We start from the raw sequence: 17,542 nt of genomic DNA on the forward strand, positions 1-17,542 counted from the left end.
ACGTGCTGCAATGATTGGGGTCTAAAGGAATTAGATTGGGGTCTAAAGGAAGCAGATGTGCTGGATGCCGCGCTCTGCCCGTGCGTGTCCCCTGCTTGGCCCTTCCTTGGCAGCCCTGCGGGAGCAACTCACAGCTCTGGGGGCTGTGATGGAGGCGGAGGGCACAGAGGGTCCCGAGGCGCCCCCAGCCCCATTTGCTGTGCTCAGTGCAGGACTGCACTGCCCCGCAGCCGGAGCTCGGGGTCCCTGGGAGCCCTCCTCGTTAGCAGCAGCTTCACCTCCCGGCGAGCGCAGCAGGGGACGCTTTGAAGGAGCAGTTTGAAAGAGAGCGATAACGTTAATTTGTTAATTGTGCGGGGATTCTCAGTGCTATAGGAGGGAAGTGCAGGAGAAATGACAGTGGCGCTTGGAAATGAAAACGATGCTCAGAATCTGGGCCAAATGGATGCAGCAGGGATAGGCCAAGCCTGCGTATCTCCGAGCCGGGGCCGTTACAGAGCAGTGGGGAAGGGAGGGTTCTCACATCGCTCAGTCTGCATCTGTATCCGCACTGCAAATGGACCCCAGAGCCTCTGGGAACTGCTGCAGGGGGAGCTGCTGCAGGGGGAGCTGCAGGGCTGCCTTCCAATCCCTGCAGTTCTGGAGCTCTGGGGATCCTCTGAGCCCCTCAGGGCGCTGAGCGGATGAAGGTGGTCAGGGATGGGACCAACGTGGAACGGGGTTTTCCCATGCAAATATCCTAAGGCTTTAAACCAGTAAGGCAACACGTTCTGTCTGCATCAGTGCAGTGTGGGGATGTGAGATGTGGAAGGAAGAAATCCTTCTCCCCAAGGCGGTGCTGTGCTGGCACTGCTGCCCAGAGCTGTGGGTGCCCCATCCCTGCAGGTGCCCGAGGCCATAGTGGGGCCCTGGGCAGCCTGAGCTGGGGGGCACACAGCCCACAGCAGGAGTGGGGCAGGGGGTCCCTTCAACCCAACCATTCTGTGCTTCTATAATCTATAACATTCCTTCCAACCCAACCGTTCTGTGCTTCTGTGATTTTCAAGGACCCTTCCAACCCAACCATTCTATGGCTCTGTGATCTTTAAGGACCCTTCCAACCCAACCATTCTATGGTTCAGTCATCTTTAAGGACCCTTCCAACCCAACCATTCTATGGCTCTGTGATCTTTAAGGACCCTTGCAACCCAACCATTCTGTGGTTCAGTCATCTTTAAGGACCCTTCCAACCCAACCATTCTATGGCTCTGTGATCTTTAAGGACCCTTCCAACCCAACCATTCTATGGCTCTGTGATCTTTAAGGACCCTTCCAACCCAACCATTCAGTGATTCTGTCATCCTTAAGGACCCTTCCAAGCCAACCATTCTGTGGTCCTGTGATCTTTAAGGACCCTTCCAACCCAACCATTCTATGGCTCTGTGATCTTTAAGGACCCTTCCAACCCAACCATTCTATGGCTCTGTGATCTTTAAGGACCCTTGCAACCCAACCATTCAGTGATTCTGTCATCCTTAAGGACCCTTCCAAGCCAACCATTCTGTGGTCCTGTGATCTTTAAGGACCCTTCCAATCCAACCACTCTTTGGTTCTACTACTGTCCGAGCTGCAGAGGTGCTCCTGGTGCTGGGGGTGCTTTGCTGAGCCCGTCTGAAGCTCCCATTGGAAGTGCTCTTTCCCAGGGGTGCTGGGCTGTGAGGGGCAGCGGTGGGCAGCTGGCTGTGCAGTGCAGATCTCCCAGCTCAGTGGGATCTTTCTAGGACTGCTTCTTCCAGACTCTTCTTCGTCAGCCCGCCCCAGCACGCGGATTAGAGACGTGCTGCGTTCAGACTGGAGTCGCACAGGCATCCCAAGTGTGGGACTCCGTGTCTGTCCCCACCGAGATTCATCTGTAGGCTTTTAGCTGTGAAGCTCTGCGGTATTGGAGATCCGTGCTAGACAGGCATATGTAAGGTGCTTTCACATTGGAGCTGGCGAACTCACATAGAGAAATGGAGCTGGGAAATGCTGAGAGGTGTTTTCTGGTGCAGCAGTATTTGCTGATGCTGCTCCGTGTGAGTGCTGGCATTGCCTGGGGTGGGGGCAGTTCTCGTCATAGGAACGCAGAATCACTCCGGTTGGAAAAGAGCTCCGAGATCCACAGTCCAACCCCAGCCCACCCCTCCGCACTCAGACCACGTCCCCAAGTGCCGCATCCCTGCAGCCCTGGGACACCCCCAGGGATGGGGATTCCCCTGCTGTCCTATGCCAGAATGTATTGCTCTGATGGCGCTGATGGGGTCACCGGAGCTCCTCTGCCTGTCATCATTCCTCTGCTCCCTGATGATTATGGCTGTTGGCCTTGAATCATGTAATCCAGCAGCAGCAACCCGCTGTCATGTCTGCAGCCCTGCCTCCCTGCAGTTCTCCCCCCGCTGACCCCTCCAGCAGAGCTCCCCCAGCCCCCATCCCTGCAGCAGAGCCTGGAGCTGCACAGCGCTCTGCCCTCAGCCCTGCCAATGGAAAAGCAAGCAACGGGAGCGTGTTTGGAGTTGGGCCCTCTCGGCTGATGCTGTGTCTGTGGCAGCAGCCGTGTGCCCCATCTTCCAGGAGCAGTTTGCAGCTCTCAGACACCGCAGCAGGTCAGCACATCCGCCCCTTGCTCTCATTCCATGTAATTCCTGTGCGACCCCTCGGCGGATTTCCACGCACTGCCGGCCACTCTTGGCTTTAGTTTCAGCTTTTCATTCCCCTGGTGATGCTCCTCTCCCCTTCCCCGCTCCCGTCGTGCTGTGGCTGCACTGCCCTCTGCCCAGCAGCCCACCTGGGGGTGCTCCCAGATGTGCAGAATTCCAGCACTCCCCGCTCAGCGTCGTCGTCATCTGCTGACCCGAGAGCTGAAGGGTCCCCGTTTTTCAGGCTCTTAATGCTGAAACAAACAAATGTCTGAACCCGCTGAAGTCAGTTTGTGTTTTCAGGTCACAGGGGGAGCATTGGTTCCCAGCAGCAAAGGGCTCCTGCCCCGTGGCTGTGATGGAGCAGAGCTGCTGTGGGTCGGGATGCTGCTCTGGGCACGGAGGGCACGCAGAGCCCACATTGCTCTGCTTGTTTGGGGCGGGGAGGTGCAGGGCATGGAGCTCTGCCCTCTGTTCAGCGCTGGGATCGCCGCCTCCCACGGCACAGCTGCCTATGGAAGGATGCGGGTGAGCGCCCTCCCGCTCAGCATCCCTTCAGGCTGCCCCTCCAGCCTACGTGCACTGAGAGCAGTGGTGGGAAGGCAGCTCCACGGTGAAGCTGTGCCCCCTGGTGAGCCTGGCCGGTGGGTTTGTGGCTGTTCCTGCTCCCGTTGGCCATGCCAGACCCCCCCCCTGGGGCCACTCTGCTGTCCTGCATGTCTGCAGCCGTGGGCTGCTGTGCCTGCAGAGCTGCAGGAGACCTCGGCACCGTTCCCACAGCCCCCCGTGGGACCCCCTGAATGCAGAGAGCTGTGCGTGTGGGGGTGGGACCTGGGCGGCAGGGCACTCCTCTGACCGCTCGGGGCCGGCCTGGGGGGGACTCCTCGTGCTGGGGGTGTGATGTGTCGTACTCGGGGTGAGGTGTGTTCAGGGTGTCTCCTGTTGAGCTCAGGATGGGAGATAATGGTGCTCAGGGTGTCACCTATAGAGCACGGGGTGTCACATACTATGCTCAGGGTGTCACCTATAGAGCATGGGGTGTCACATGTTGAGCTCAGGGTGTCATACTGTGCTCAGGGTGTCACCTATTGAGCTCAGAGTGTCACACTGTGCTCAGGGTGTCACCTGTAGAGCACAGGGTGTCACCTATTGAGCTCGGGGTGTCACATATTGAGCTCAGGGTGTCACCTATAGAGCACGGGGTGTCACATGTTGAGCTCAGAGTGCCACACTGTGCTCAGGGTGTCACATACTGTGTTCAGGGTGTCACCTATAGAGCTCAGGATGTCACCTATTGGGCTCAGGGTGTCACCTATTGAGCTCGGGGTGTCACCTGTAGAGCACGGGGTGTCACCTATTGGGCTCAGGGTGTCACATACTGTGCTCAGGGTGTCACCTATAGAGCACGGGGTGTCACCTATTGAGCTCAGGGTGTCACCTGTTGAGCTCAGGGTGTCACATACTGTGCTAAGGGTGTCACCTATTGAGCACGGGGTGTCACATGTTGATCTCAGGGTGTCATACTGTGCTCAGGGTGTCACCTATTGAGCTCAGAGTGTCACACTGTGCTCAGGGTGTCACCTATTGAGCTCAGGGTGTCATAATGTGCTCAGGGTGTCACCTATTGAGCTCAGGATGTGAGATAATGGTGCTCAGGGTGTCATGTATTGAGCTTAGGGTGTCATACTGTGCTCAGGGTGTCACACATGGTACTCAAGGTGTAGCATACTGTGCTCAGGGTGTCATATATTGAGCTCAGGGTGTGAGATAACGGTGCTCAGGGTGTCACATATTGAGCTCAGAGTATCACATTTTGAGCTCAGGGTGTCACCTGTTGTCCTCAGGGTGTCATACTGTGCTCAGGGTATCACACATAGTACTCAAGTGTGTAGCATACTGTGCTCAGGGTGTCACATATTGTGCTCAGGGTGTCACATATTGAGCTCAGGGTGTCACATACTGTGCTCAGGGTGTCACCTATGGAGCATGGGGTGTCACCTATTGAGCTCAGGGTGTCACCTATTGAGCTCAGGGTGTCACATACTGTGCTAAGGGTGTCACCTATAGAGCACGGGGTGTCACATATTGAGCTCAGGATGTGAGATAATGGTGCTCAGGATGTCATGTATTGAGCTCAGGGTGTCATATTGTGCTCAGGGTGTCACACATGGTACTCAAGGTGTAGCATACTGTGCTCAGGGTGTCACATATTGAGCTCAGAGTATCACATATTGAGCTCAGGGTGTCATACTGTGCTCAGGGTATCACACATAGTACTCAAGTGTGTAGCATACTGTGCTCAGGGTGTCATATTGTGCTCAGGGTGTCACATATTGAGCTCAGGGTGTCACATACTGTGCTCAGGGTGTCACCTATAGAGCACGGGGTGTCACCTATTGAGCTCAGGGTGTCACCTATTGAGCTCAGGGTGTCACATACTGTGCTAAGGGTGTCACCTATAGAGCACGGGGTGTCACATATTGAGCTCAGGATGTGAGATAATGGTGCTCAGGATGTCATGTATTGAGCTCAGGGTGTCATACTGTGCTCAGGGTGTCACACATGGTACTCAAGGTGTAGCATACTGTGCTCAGGGTGTCACATATTGAGCTCAGAGTATCACATATTGAGCTCAGGGTGTCATACTGTGCTCAGGGTATCACACATAGTACTCAAGTGTGTAGCATACTGTGCTCAGGGTGTCATATTGTGCTCAGGGTGTCACATATTGAGCTCAGGGTGTCACATACTGTGCTCAGGGTGTCACCTATAGAGCATGGGGTGTCACCTATTGAGCTCAGGGTGTCACCTATTGAGCTCAGGGTGTCACATACTGTGCTAAGGGTGTCACCTATTGAGCACGGGGTGTCACATATTGAGCTCAGGATGTGAGATAATGGTGCTCAGGATGTCATGTATTGAGCTCAGGGTGTCATATTGTGCTCAGGGTGTCACACATGGTACTCAAGGTGTAGCATACTGTGCTCAGGGTGTCACATATTGAGCTCAGAGTATCACATATTGAGCTCAGGGTGTCATACTGTGCTCAGGGTATCACACATAGTACTCAAGTGTGTAGCATACTGTGCTCAGGGTGTCATATTGTGCTCAGGGTGTCACATATTGAGCTCAGGGTGTCACATACTGTGCTCAGGGTGTCACCTATAGAGCATGGGGTGTCACCTATTGAGCTCAGGGTGTCACCTATTGAGCTCAGGGTGTCACATACTGTGCTAAGGGTGTCACCTATTGAGCACGGGGTGTCACATATTGAGCTCAGGATGTGAGATAATGGTGCTCAGGATGTCATGTATTGAGCTCAGGGTGTCATATTGTGCTCAGGGTGTCACACATGGTACTCAAGGTGTAGCATACTGTGCTCAGGGTGTCACATATTGAGCTCAGAGTATCACATATTGAGCTCAGGGTGTCATACTGTGCTCAGGGTATCACACATAGTACTCAAGTGTGTAGCATACTGTGCTCAGGGTGTCATATTGTGCTCAGGGTGTCACATATTGAGCTCAGGGTGTCACATACTGTGCTCAGGGTGTCACCTATAGAGCACGGGGTGTCACCTATTGAGCTCAGGGTGTCACCTATTGAGCTCAGGGTGTCACATACTGTGCTAAGGGTGTCACCTATAGAGCACGGGGTGTCACATATTGAGCTCAGGATGTGAGATAATGGTGCTCAGGATGTCATGTATTGAGCTCAGGGTGTCATACTGTGCTCAGGGTGTCACACATGGTACTCAAGGTGTAGCATACTGTGCTCAGGGTGTCACATATTGAGCTCAGAGTATCACATATTGAGCTCAGGGTGTCATACTGTGCTCAGGGTATCACACATAGTACTCAAGTGTGTAGCATACTGTGCTCAGGGTGTCATATTGTGCTCAGGGTGTCACATATTGAGCTCAGGGTGTCACATACTGTGCTCAGGGTGTCACCTATAGAGCATGGGGTGTCACCTATTGAGCTCAGGGTGTCACCTATTGAGCTCAGGGTGTCACATACTGTGCTAAGGGTGTCACCTATTGAGCACGGGGTGTCACATATTGAGCTCAGGATGTGAGATAATGGTGCTCAGGATGTCATGTATTGAGCTCAGGGTGTCATATTGTGCTCAGGGTGTCACACATGGTACTCAAGGTGTAGCATACTGTGCTCAGGGTGTCACATATTGAGCTCAGAGTATCACATATTGAGCTCAGGGTGTCATACTGTGCTCAGGGTATCACACATAGTACTCAAGTGTGTAGCATACTGTGCTCAGGGTGTCACATATTGTGCTCAGGGTGTCACATATTGAGCTCAGGGTGTCACATACTGTGCTCAGGGTGTCACCTATAGAGCATGGGGTGTCACGTACTGTGCTCAGGGTGTCACATATTGAGCACGGGGTGTCACATGTTGAGCTCAGGGTGTCATACTGTGCTCAGGGTGTCACCTATTGAGCTCAGAGTGTCACACTGTGCTCAGGGTGTCACCTGTAGAGCACAGGGTGTCACCTATTGAGCTCGGGGTGTCACATATTGAGCTCAGGGTGTCACCTATAGAGCACGGGGTGTCACATGTTGAGCTCAGAGTGCCACACTGTGCTCAGGGTGTCACATACTGTGTTCAGGGTGTCACCTATAGAGCTCAGGATGTCACCTATTGGGCTCAGGGTGTCACCTATTGAGCTCGGGGTGTCACCTATTGAGCTCAGGGTGTCACCTATTGAGCACGGGGTGTCACCTATTGGGCTCAGGGTGTCACATACTGTGCTAAGGGTGTCACCTATTGAGCACGGGGTGTCACATGTTGATCTCAGGGTGTCATACTGTGCTCAGGGTGTCACCTATTGAGCTCAGAGTGTCACACTGTGCTCAGGGTGTCACCTATTGAGCTCAGGGTGTCATAATGTGCTCAGGGTGTCACCTATTGAGCTCAGGATGTGAGATAATGGTGCTCAGGGTGTCATGTATTGAGCTTAGGGTGTCATACTGTGCTCAGGGTGTCACACATGGTACTCAAGGTGTAGCATACTGTGCTCAGGGTGTCATATATTGAGCTCAGGGTGTGAGATAACGGTGCTCAGGGTGTCACATATTGAGCTCAGAGTATCACATTTTGAGCTCAGGGTGTCACCTGTTGTCCTCAGGGTGTCATACTGTGCTCAGGGTATCACACATAGTACTCAAGTGTGTAGCATACTGTGCTCAGGGTGTCACATATTGAGCTCAGGGTGTCACATACTGTGCTCAGGGTGTCACCTATAGAGCACGGGGTGTCACCTATTGAGCTCAGGGTGTCACCTATTGAGCTCAGGGTGTCACCTGTACAGCACGGGGTGTCACCTATTGAGCTCGGGGTGTCACATATTGAGCTCAGGGTGTCATACTGTGCTCAGGGTGTCACCTATGGTGCTCAGGTTTCATACTGTGCTCAGGGTGTGAGATCATGGTGCTCAGGGTGTCACATATTGAGCTCGGGGTGTCATGCATGGTACTCAAGGTGCAGCATACTGTGCTCAGGGTGTCACATACTGTGCTCAGGGTGTGAGATAACGGCGCTCAGTGTCACGTACTGTGCTCAGGGTGTCACACAGCAGACCAGAGCTGTGCTGGGTGCACTGACCCACTCTTCCCCGCCTGTTTGGGGATCACAGGGTGGACTTTCCAGGACCAGTGCCCGTTCTGCAGATGCTGCCACTGCATCCCAGCACTGCGGGCTTCTGGTGCAGCACTGCAGGGGGAAATGCTGAACACGGAGCCGCTCCGTGGAGCAGCTTGTCTTTGTTCTCAGTGCTGCTGGGGGTTTCTCTCCGAGGCCTCAGGGAGTTACCAACACAGTGAGATGTGCCATCGCCACTGGTCCTTATGAGCAGAGAGCCCTGACACCAAACCAGCAGTGCCTTTCCAATGGGAGTTCAGGTTGGAGCTGGGGAACAATCTGTGCTCCAAAGAGCGGCCAGCACTGCACAGCTGCCCAGGGCAGTGGGGAGTCCCCATCCCCGGGGGGGTTCAGTGACCACAGGGATGTGGCACTTGGGGACGTGGTCGGTGGGATGGGTTCAGGTTGGGTTGGGGATCTCAGAGCTCTTTTCCGACTGGAAAATCCTGTGATCCGTGGTTAATCTCCATCAGCAGACATACCTTCTCCCTGAACGTCATTTGGTACCCATTGCCAACGCGAGCTGTCCTTGCCCGGCCTCAGCTCCAGCTGCACTCTGACCTCCCATTGCTGCTCCCATGGGCTCCAGCAATGCCCGTATTGTTTTGGAGCCCCTCAGTGCTCCTCCTTCCTGCCTGTGTGCTCTGTGCCTTTTGGTTCATTCCAAAGTTGGATACCATCTTGAATCGTGTGCAGAAACACCCCATCTTCCCACACGACAGGATGGGTTGTTCCTGAGACCTCAACGTATTTCTTTCCAAACCAGCTCTGCTTTCCCTCGTGCTGCTCCCCAGGAACCACTTCCCAGCAGTTCCCCACAGGACCCAGAGCTGCCCCACCTCAGCCCCAGCTCTGCACCCACCCTGCAGGCTGTCCCGCACTGCTGCAGCCCTCTGCCCTGAGCTCCCCCCCCACCCCCCCGCCAGCTTCCCCTGCTCTGATTCTGTTCCCCGTTCTCTGGTGCACCCCACTCAAAGCCCTGCTCTCCGTGCCAGCAGATGTGCTCACGGAGCTCTCCTCCCTCTCACAGTTATGGGCTTTCTGGTGGTCCCCCATTGCACTCCAGGATGGTGCCCAGGAGGGTCACGTCTGGCTGCATTGGCAGCACAGCCTGGGGCTGCACTCCTTGGTGGGTCTCCATCTCAGCCAGAAGGATTCTTCTGAGCAGACTCAGCTGAGAACAGTGCTGGAGCTCACTGCGTCTCCATCATCCCCGACCCCAAAGCAGTCGCCCTCGAGCTGCTCCAGGTTGTTCCCGGAGGAATCACCAGCACCCAACCCGGGTGAGCAACCAGGGCTGCAGATCAGAAGGACAGAGCAGTCCCAAAACCTTCCAGGCCCTGTCCTGAGCACACAGCAGACGTCCAGGGCAGCTCTGGCTCGTGGAGTCCCTGTGCTGTGCCTCCCTCGGGGCCAGCAGCCTTCCCAGTGTCATTGCCCGGGGTGACGAGCAAAGCCCTGAATACGACTCTGCACTTTTTTCCCAGGACAAAACCACCCAGCAGAACCCAACTGTGTCTTTTCTTTCCTGAGCTCTGTTTTCCAAGGCAGAGCTCTCTCTCCAGTTTTGTTTTTTGCCCCTCAGAAATCCCAGAGCATGGAAATAGAGTGGGGAAAGGAGGGCTGGGGAAGGGGACGAGGGTCATGCTGGAGATGGTCCAGGCAAAATCAGTGCACACAAACCCTCGGGCCCCAGCAGGACAAACCACGAGTGCCGAGGGAGCTGCAGAGGTGACTGCTGAGCTGCTGTCATCTTGGAGGGTTCCTGGAGAGTGAGAGAGATCCCTGCAGGCTGGAGGAGAGCCGGTGTCAGCCCTGTCTCCAAAAAGGGCAGCAAGGGTCCGGGCACCTCCAGGCCTGTCAGCCTCATCTCCACCCCGAGAGATGGAGCAGCTCATCCTGGATGCCATCCCCAAGCAACTGGGAGAGAAGAAGGTGATGAGGAGCAACCAGCATGGGTTGCAACCAGCAACCAAGGGGAAATCACACTGCACCAGCCTGGAGCCGTCTGCGATGCCGTGGCCGGCTGGGGGTTGGGGCAGCGGTGGATGTGGTGCTGTGACTTCAGCACGGCGTTGGGCACCGTCAGCCACAGCATCCACGTAGGGGTAGATGAGAGGGCAGTGAGGTGGGCTGAGAGCTGATGATGGGCAGAGCTCAGAGGGCTGTGATAGCGGTGCTTCCCAGGGGTGGGTGCCAGGTCTGGTCTTGTTTGCCATCTCCATCAGTGACCTGGATGAAGGACTGAGCGCACCTGCAGAGAGTTTGGGGGTGGCACAAAGCTGGGAGGAGTGGCTGACGCCCCACGGGGCTGCGCTACCATCCAGCGAGATGGCAGTGACATCAGTGGCTGACAGTGGGGCAGAGAGGAACCTGATGGGATGGGAGGAGCAGCCACAGCATCAGTGAGGGTTGGGGCTGAGCTGATCAAAAGGAGCTCTGCAGAGAGGGACCTGGGTGGGGGTCAGCAGGCTGAGTGCGAGCCAGCAGTGTGCCATGGTGGCCAGAAAGGCCAATGGGACCCCAGGGTGGGGGTCTTACAAAGTAGACCCCCCCCACCTCTCTGGGCAGGTCTCCCTCCTGGTCAGATGGAATCCCTGGGCTGCAGTCTGTGCCCACTGCCCCTCGTCCTGGCACTGAGCACCATGGAACAGAGCCCAGCCCCCTCCTCCTGACCCCCACCTGTCGGATATCCACCAGCACAGCTCAGATCCCCTCTCAGCCTTCTCTCCTCCATGCACACACGCAGCCCCGGGGCTCTCAGCCCGTCCCCAGCAGGAGGTGCTCCAGGCCCTTACACATCTCTGGGGCCCTCCACTGGGCTCTGTGTAGGAGATCCCTATCGGCTCATTGAGCTGAGCCCAGCAGTGGGTGCAGTGCTGCAGGTGAGGTGTCCCAGCACAGAGCAGAGCTGCAGACCCCCTCCCTCGCCCTGCTGGCCACACTGCTCTGGCTGCCCCCAGGGTGCAGTTGGCTCTCTGTGCTGAGAGGGCGCAGTGCTGCCTCGTGGTGCTGCTCCCCACCCGCACCCCCAGGGCCTTTTCAGCAGGGCTGGGCTCCATCCTTCCACCCCGCAGCTTATACTGAAGGTATAAGAGCTCACACTTGGCACTGTTGGGCCCCATGAGGTTCTCCTGTCCCGCTGCTCAGCCTGTCCCGGTCCCTCTGCACCGCACCATCCATCCCTTGTGCCACCAGAGGAATGGTGTTGGTGGGACGTTCCATGCTCCGGCGTGGATTTGGTTTGACACCGTAACAAAAGAACTCGTGGCTCATTGTGCAGCTGTGGGAGGAGCTCTGCTGGCCGGGATTGGAGCTGTGTGTGCAGAGCTCACAGCACGGAGAGCAGCCCGAGGCCGGGAGAGCACCGCTCCTCCAGCGCTGAGATTTCGGTCCTTGGGAATATCAGCTTTACATCACGAAGAGAATCCGGGGGTCGTTTGAGGACACGTTGCTCAATGCAGCCCCGGAGTCGGGGGAAGAAAAGGGCTGGGCAGGACTTCACCCCGCTGCAGTGCGTTAATGGAGGAGCCGTTCAGTACCCTCCATGCACCCGGAAAGGTCAGCGAGGCGGGGAGAAGGAAACGCAGTTAATTCGAGCTGAGGTGTGTAGGAGGCTGGGAAGGGAAGCCAAAGGAAATATCAGAGGCCAATACGGAAAGATACGAAGGCATTTTAGCGCAGTGGAGGCAAAAAAAAAAACAGTCTGGTAGAGATGCATTTCTGTATGTAAATGATAAAATCGTATATTCTGGTGCAAGAAGCAAAAAAAAAAAAGGCAGAAATGTTCTGTTCTGAGTTTGGAACAAATCAGGAGGATGTATCTCTCCATATGATGTGCTTGGAACAGAAAGTTTCCCAGCTGTAACCAAGGAGAAAGTGAGATAGTATTTGCTAAAAATAAAGGCACTCAAATTAACAGGCTTGGGAGCAGAAAGCAGCGCGGAGATGCGTGCAGCCTCATCCGCACAGCCCATGGAGGGCTGGAGGGGCTGCTGCTCCTCTGAGATGCTGAGCCAGGCAGCCCAGGGAGCTGCGGGTCGTGTGGATGAGGATCAGCGCCCGGGGAGGCCATGGAACCACTCAGCGGGAGCACAAGGAGGGCTTTGAGAAGGGCGGTGCAGTGCGGTGCAGCTCACTGCCTTTCCTTGACTTCACTGCAGGGCTGGTTAAAGCCAGGGCTGCATTTACATCTTCTGCAAATCGTAGGGCCATAGAATGGCCTGGCTTGCAAAGGACCACAGTGCTCATCTCGTTCCAACCCCCTGCTATGTGCAGGGTCGCCAACCAGCAGCCCAGGCTGCCCACAGCCACATCCAGCCTGGCCTTGAATGCCTGCAGGGATGGGGCATCCACAGTCTCCTTGGGCAACCTGTTCAGTGCGTCACCACCCCCTGGGGGAAAAACTTCCTCCTCATATCCAACCTAAACCTCCCCTGTCTCAGTTTAAAACCATTCCCCCTTGTCCTATTGCTATCCTCCCTTGTTAACAGCCATTCCCCCTCCTGTTTATATGCTCCCTTCAAGTACTGGAAGGCCACAATGAGGTCTCCTCGCAGCCTTCTCTCCTCCAAGCTAAACAAGCCCAGTTCCCCCAGCCTTTCCTAATAGGAGAGGTGCTCCAGCCCTCTGACCATCTTAGTGGCCCTCTGACCATCTTAGTGGCCCTCTGACCATCTGAGTGGCTTCCTCTGGACTCATTCCAAGAGCGTCTTCCCTAAGAGCCGTGTGGTTTGTAGATCCCTGTGACACCCCATGATGCCCAGTGATCCCACAGCCCAGCACTTCCAGCGCTGCTTCAGAACTGTGCCAAGGGAATTGCGGGCTCACAGAGTCATTTAATTGGAAAAGAGCTCTGAGATCCCCAACCCAACCTTAACCCATCCCACCGTGCCCACCGACCACGTCCCCAAGTGCCACATCGCTGTGGTCATTGAACCCCCCCAGGGATGGGGACTCCCCACTGCCCTGGGCAGCTGTGCAGTGCTGGCCGCTCTTTGGAGCACAGATTGTTCTCCAGCTCCAACCTGACCCTCCCCTGGTGCTCCCCTGGAGCGCTGTGAGAGCTGTGGGTGCCACCAGGTGGGAACGGCTCCCAGGGCAGCTTTGCTGCTGTGCACCTTCTTCCAGCAGTGTGTGCACACAGAAAGTGCAGAAGAAGGGTATGGGATGAATCTGGAAAATGTAATGCAGCAGAAGATACGGGCTTCTCCGAGATAATTGTCCTAACATTAGCTGGCTGCGTGGGATGTGGTGGAGATGTCTGAATTGTATATGCAAGGGATAAGCTTTAAGTGTCCTGTGAACTTGCAGAGAGAGTTGCAGCTTTGAAAGATGACTAAAACAGTACTTTGTGCAGATCAGGAATTCGTACCACAGAGCGAATCTGAAGCTGCTGAGCAGAATGCAGAGAGGGGCCCCAGAAGGATTCAGGAGCTGAAAAAGGCTCTGTGGGGCTGAAGGAGTCTGTCCATCTCAGCGTCTGAGGGCACTGCTGGGGGTACTCAGCTCAGAACCATGGGTGGGTTGGGTTGGGTTGGGTTGGGTTGGATTGAGTCGGGTTGGGTTGCGTGGGAGAGGTGGGAAGGACAGTATGGAGCTCAGATTCTTCCAAGGAGCAACTTGGGACCTGGAGAATCATTCAGGCTTCCTGCAGGTGGAGTGCTTTGGGGTGCTGAGAAGGTGAGGTTGGCAATCAGACATCAGAGCTCTGCTGTGAGCAGTGTGTGGGTTCAAAGAACCATAGAATGGCCTGGGTTGAAAAGGTCCACAGTGCTCATCTCGTTCCAACCCCCTGCTATGTGCAGGGTCGCCAACCAGCAGCCCAGGCTGCCCAGAGCCACATCCAGCCTGGCCTTGAATGCCTGCAGGGATTGGGCATCCACAGCCTCCTTGGGCAACCTGTTCAGTGCGTCACCACCCTCTGGGGGAAAAACTTCCTCCTCATATCCAACCCAAACCTCCCCTGTCTCAGTTTAAAACCATTCCCCCTTGTCCTATCACCATCCACCCTCATAAACAGCCATACCCCCTCCTGTTTATACGCTCCTTTCAAGTAATGGAAGGCCACAGTGAGGTCTCCTCACAGCCTTCTCTTCTCCAAGCTAAACAAGCCCAGTTCCCTCAACCTTTCCTCCCAGGAGAGGTGCTCCAGCCCTCTGAAGGTTTGCTGTGCATCACAGAACCATGACAGCATTGCAGCGTGGTTGGGTTAGAAGGGACCTTATAAATCATAGAATCCCAGAATGGTTGGGTCAGAAGGGACCCCGCAGCCCCCCAGCCCCATCCCTGCCATGGACTGGGTGCCCCCCAGCTCAGGCTGCCCAGAGCCCCATCCACAGCCTCGGGCACCTCTGCGGATGGTGCACCCACAGCTCTGGGCAGTGTCAGGGCCTCACCCCCTCTGGCATTCTGGTTGTTGCACCAGTTTCCTCCTGGTTGGTGGCCACAGCTCTGGAGTAGAGGGAAATTATTCCAGGCCTGAGAGCTCGCGTCTCTCTCATTAACGCTTCTTATTCCTGGGGATCTGCACTGCTCAGGTGAGTTATTGTCAGCTCAGAGTTGTCCTTACCTGCTGTGCTGAGAAGGCACAGACACCGCATAACGGAGGTACGGACCGGAAAATGAGTGAGTCAGAATTCAGCCTTTACGATTTTCTGCTCATAGTGTGCATTTCCCTGAACTGCTTCTCCCTGGTTCCTATCATGTGGATAATGAAGTGTCCAGAATGGACCACAGCACGCTTGCTGAAGCTGCCTGGATAGCATTTGTGTCGCCTTTCTGCAATCCAACATGACACTGTCACAACTGTGGGTACCGGTCGGCATTAATCGATGCCATCCTTGCCAATGGGACAGAGTTCAGGGGGAGCAGGGCAGGCTGAGGGGGCAGCACGGGGTCCTGCACCTGGGGAGGAGCAGCCACACATCAGTGCAGGCTGGGGGCTGAGCTGCTGGGAAGGAGCTCTGCAGAGAAGGACCTGTGGGTTCCGGTGGCCAACGGTTGGCCAACGGTTGACCGGTGGTTGGCCAATGGTTGACCAATGGTTGACCGTTAGCCAGCAGTGTGCCCAGGTGGCCATGAAGGCCAATGAGGCCCTGGGGTACACTGCACATAGTGTGGCCAGCAGGCAAAGGGGGTGCTCCTCCCTTCTTCTCTGCCCCAGGAAGGGCACAGCTTGAGCACTCCTTCTCTGGAGATCAGATCCTCAAACCTGCCTGCAGTTCTCTGTTCTCTTCTTCCCAGTCTGACTTCAGCTGGGAACGTCTAGCTGTCCCCTCATTGCTGGCACCATGCTGGGACCCCCGAGTGTGCACTGAGCACCGCAGAAGTGACATTCCCACAAGGAAGAAATGGTCTCAGATGCTGTAGAACAGCCAGAGGTGCTGCGCCCAGGTTTGTGTCTCAGGAATTGTTGGAATTCAGCCCGCCATGTGCAGCAGGGAGCAGGGCACTGTTTTCTTATGGTCCCACAAGTCTCTGGAGATGAGGCCCATTGCACAGGGCTTTGATTTAGCAGTATATGTAATTCACAGCACCAGCGTAAGTGACAGCACAGCACGGCAGTTGGAACTTACAGCGCAGTGCAGATGTGGTTCTCTTCACCAGTCTCTGTAATCTGCTCTCCATTATGGCACTGCGTGTCCCAGGTCGCCAGGAGGGCACAGGTGGGCTGAAAGCACCTCAGACCCATCACTGTGATGGAGTTCTTTCAGCTCATTGTTCAGTTCTGTGTTGGGTTTATCCACACATACAGTCCCTCCCCCTGTGTTGGTCCATATGTAGTCATGGAGTCACAGAATCATTTTGTTTGGAAAAGACCTCTTAGATCATCTGGTCCCACCATCCACCCGGCACCGATATTTCCCCACCGACCACGTCCCCAAGTGCCACATCCCCGTGGTCACTGAACCCCCCCAGGGATGGGGACTCCCCACTGCCCTGGGCAGCTGTGCAGTGCTGGCCGCTCTTTGGAGCACAGATTGTTCCCCAGCTCCAACCTGACCCTCCCCAGCGCACCCTCAGCCCATCCCCTCCCGTCCCATCACCATTCCCTGCGGATAGAGACCGACCCCTCCTTCACTGCAGCCTCCTTTCAGGAGTGGCACAGAGCGCTGAGCTCTCCCTGAGCCCCTCTGCCCCACACCGCCCCATCCCCCCTCCCTCAGCCGCTCCCCACAGCGCAGTGCTGCAGACCCGGCGCGATGCTGGCACAGGGCCTTGCACCAAAGCTCTGTGGTTATGGGGCACCGTGTCAAAGGCCTCTCTAGTCCAGACAGTTGACCTCAGCAGCACTTCTGTCCGGTGACACCTTCGCAGCAGCCATGTGTTGGTCAGGCAGGACCCACCCTTGGTGCAGCTGTGCTGGTCATCCCATATCACCTCCCTCTCTTCCATGGGCCTTAGCACAGCTTCCAGGAGCCTCTACGCCGTGCTCTTCCCCTGCACAGAGAAGATGCTGGCAGGTTGGGAGTTCCCTGGGCCATCCTTTCCACCTTCTTAAAAGTGTGTGCTTCCTGCAGCCAAGGAGTACCCATTGGCAGAATGAAGCTGTAAGGTGCACTCTGAGTTCGTCTTGGAGGCTTTTTAGGAGTGCTCCATCCGTGGGTGTGTTTGAAACACGTTGGGCAAAAGGTTGCCCGGCCACAATGGGTACCTTTTATGGATTGAATCATAGCATCAAAGAATCATGAAGGTTGGAAAGGACTATAAGGGGTCCACCTCGACTCAACGAACTTTATGGGGTCAGTCCTATGGGTCAACCCTATGGGATTAGCCACCAGCCAATCAAACCCTATGGGGTCAGTGCTACAAGGATGACCCTATGGGGTCAACCACCACCCAACCAAACTCTGTGAGATCAACTCCATGGGGTCAACCACTACTTCTAAGATCCCCGCTCCATCCCCAACCCATCCCACCGTGCCCACTGACCTTGTCCCCAAATGGGGACTCCCCATGGTTCTGGAACACGCCCAGGGATGGGGAGTTGATGTGACCCAGGTGGAGGACCCGGCACTTGGTTGAACTTCATCCCATTGGCCTCAGCCCATCAATGCAGCCTGTCTGGACCCCTCTGTAGGGCCTTCCTGCCCTGCGGCAGATGGACTCTTCCCCCCAGCTTCATGCTTTCCTCATCCCTGATCACAGGGAGATACAAACAGCTGGAAGTCCATGATTCCCGTCTGTCCCTTGAGCGACCAGCAGAAACCCCAGCGGCCAACCTGA

General features: G+C 55.7%; 1 protein-coding gene across 1 annotated transcript in view; it reads left to right on the top strand.

Moving 5' to 3' along the window:
- SHANK3 (SH3 and multiple ankyrin repeat domains 3) overlaps positions 1 to 17,542 on the top strand; it is a 282,770-nt gene that overhangs the window by 225,046 nt on the left and 40,182 nt on the right.

This window comes from Gallus gallus, chromosome 1 (assembly GCF_016699485.2).
Source record: "Gallus gallus isolate bGalGal1 chromosome 1, bGalGal1.mat.broiler.GRCg7b, whole genome shotgun sequence".
NCBI classification, from domain to species: Eukaryota; Metazoa; Chordata; class Aves; order Galliformes; family Phasianidae; genus Gallus; species Gallus gallus.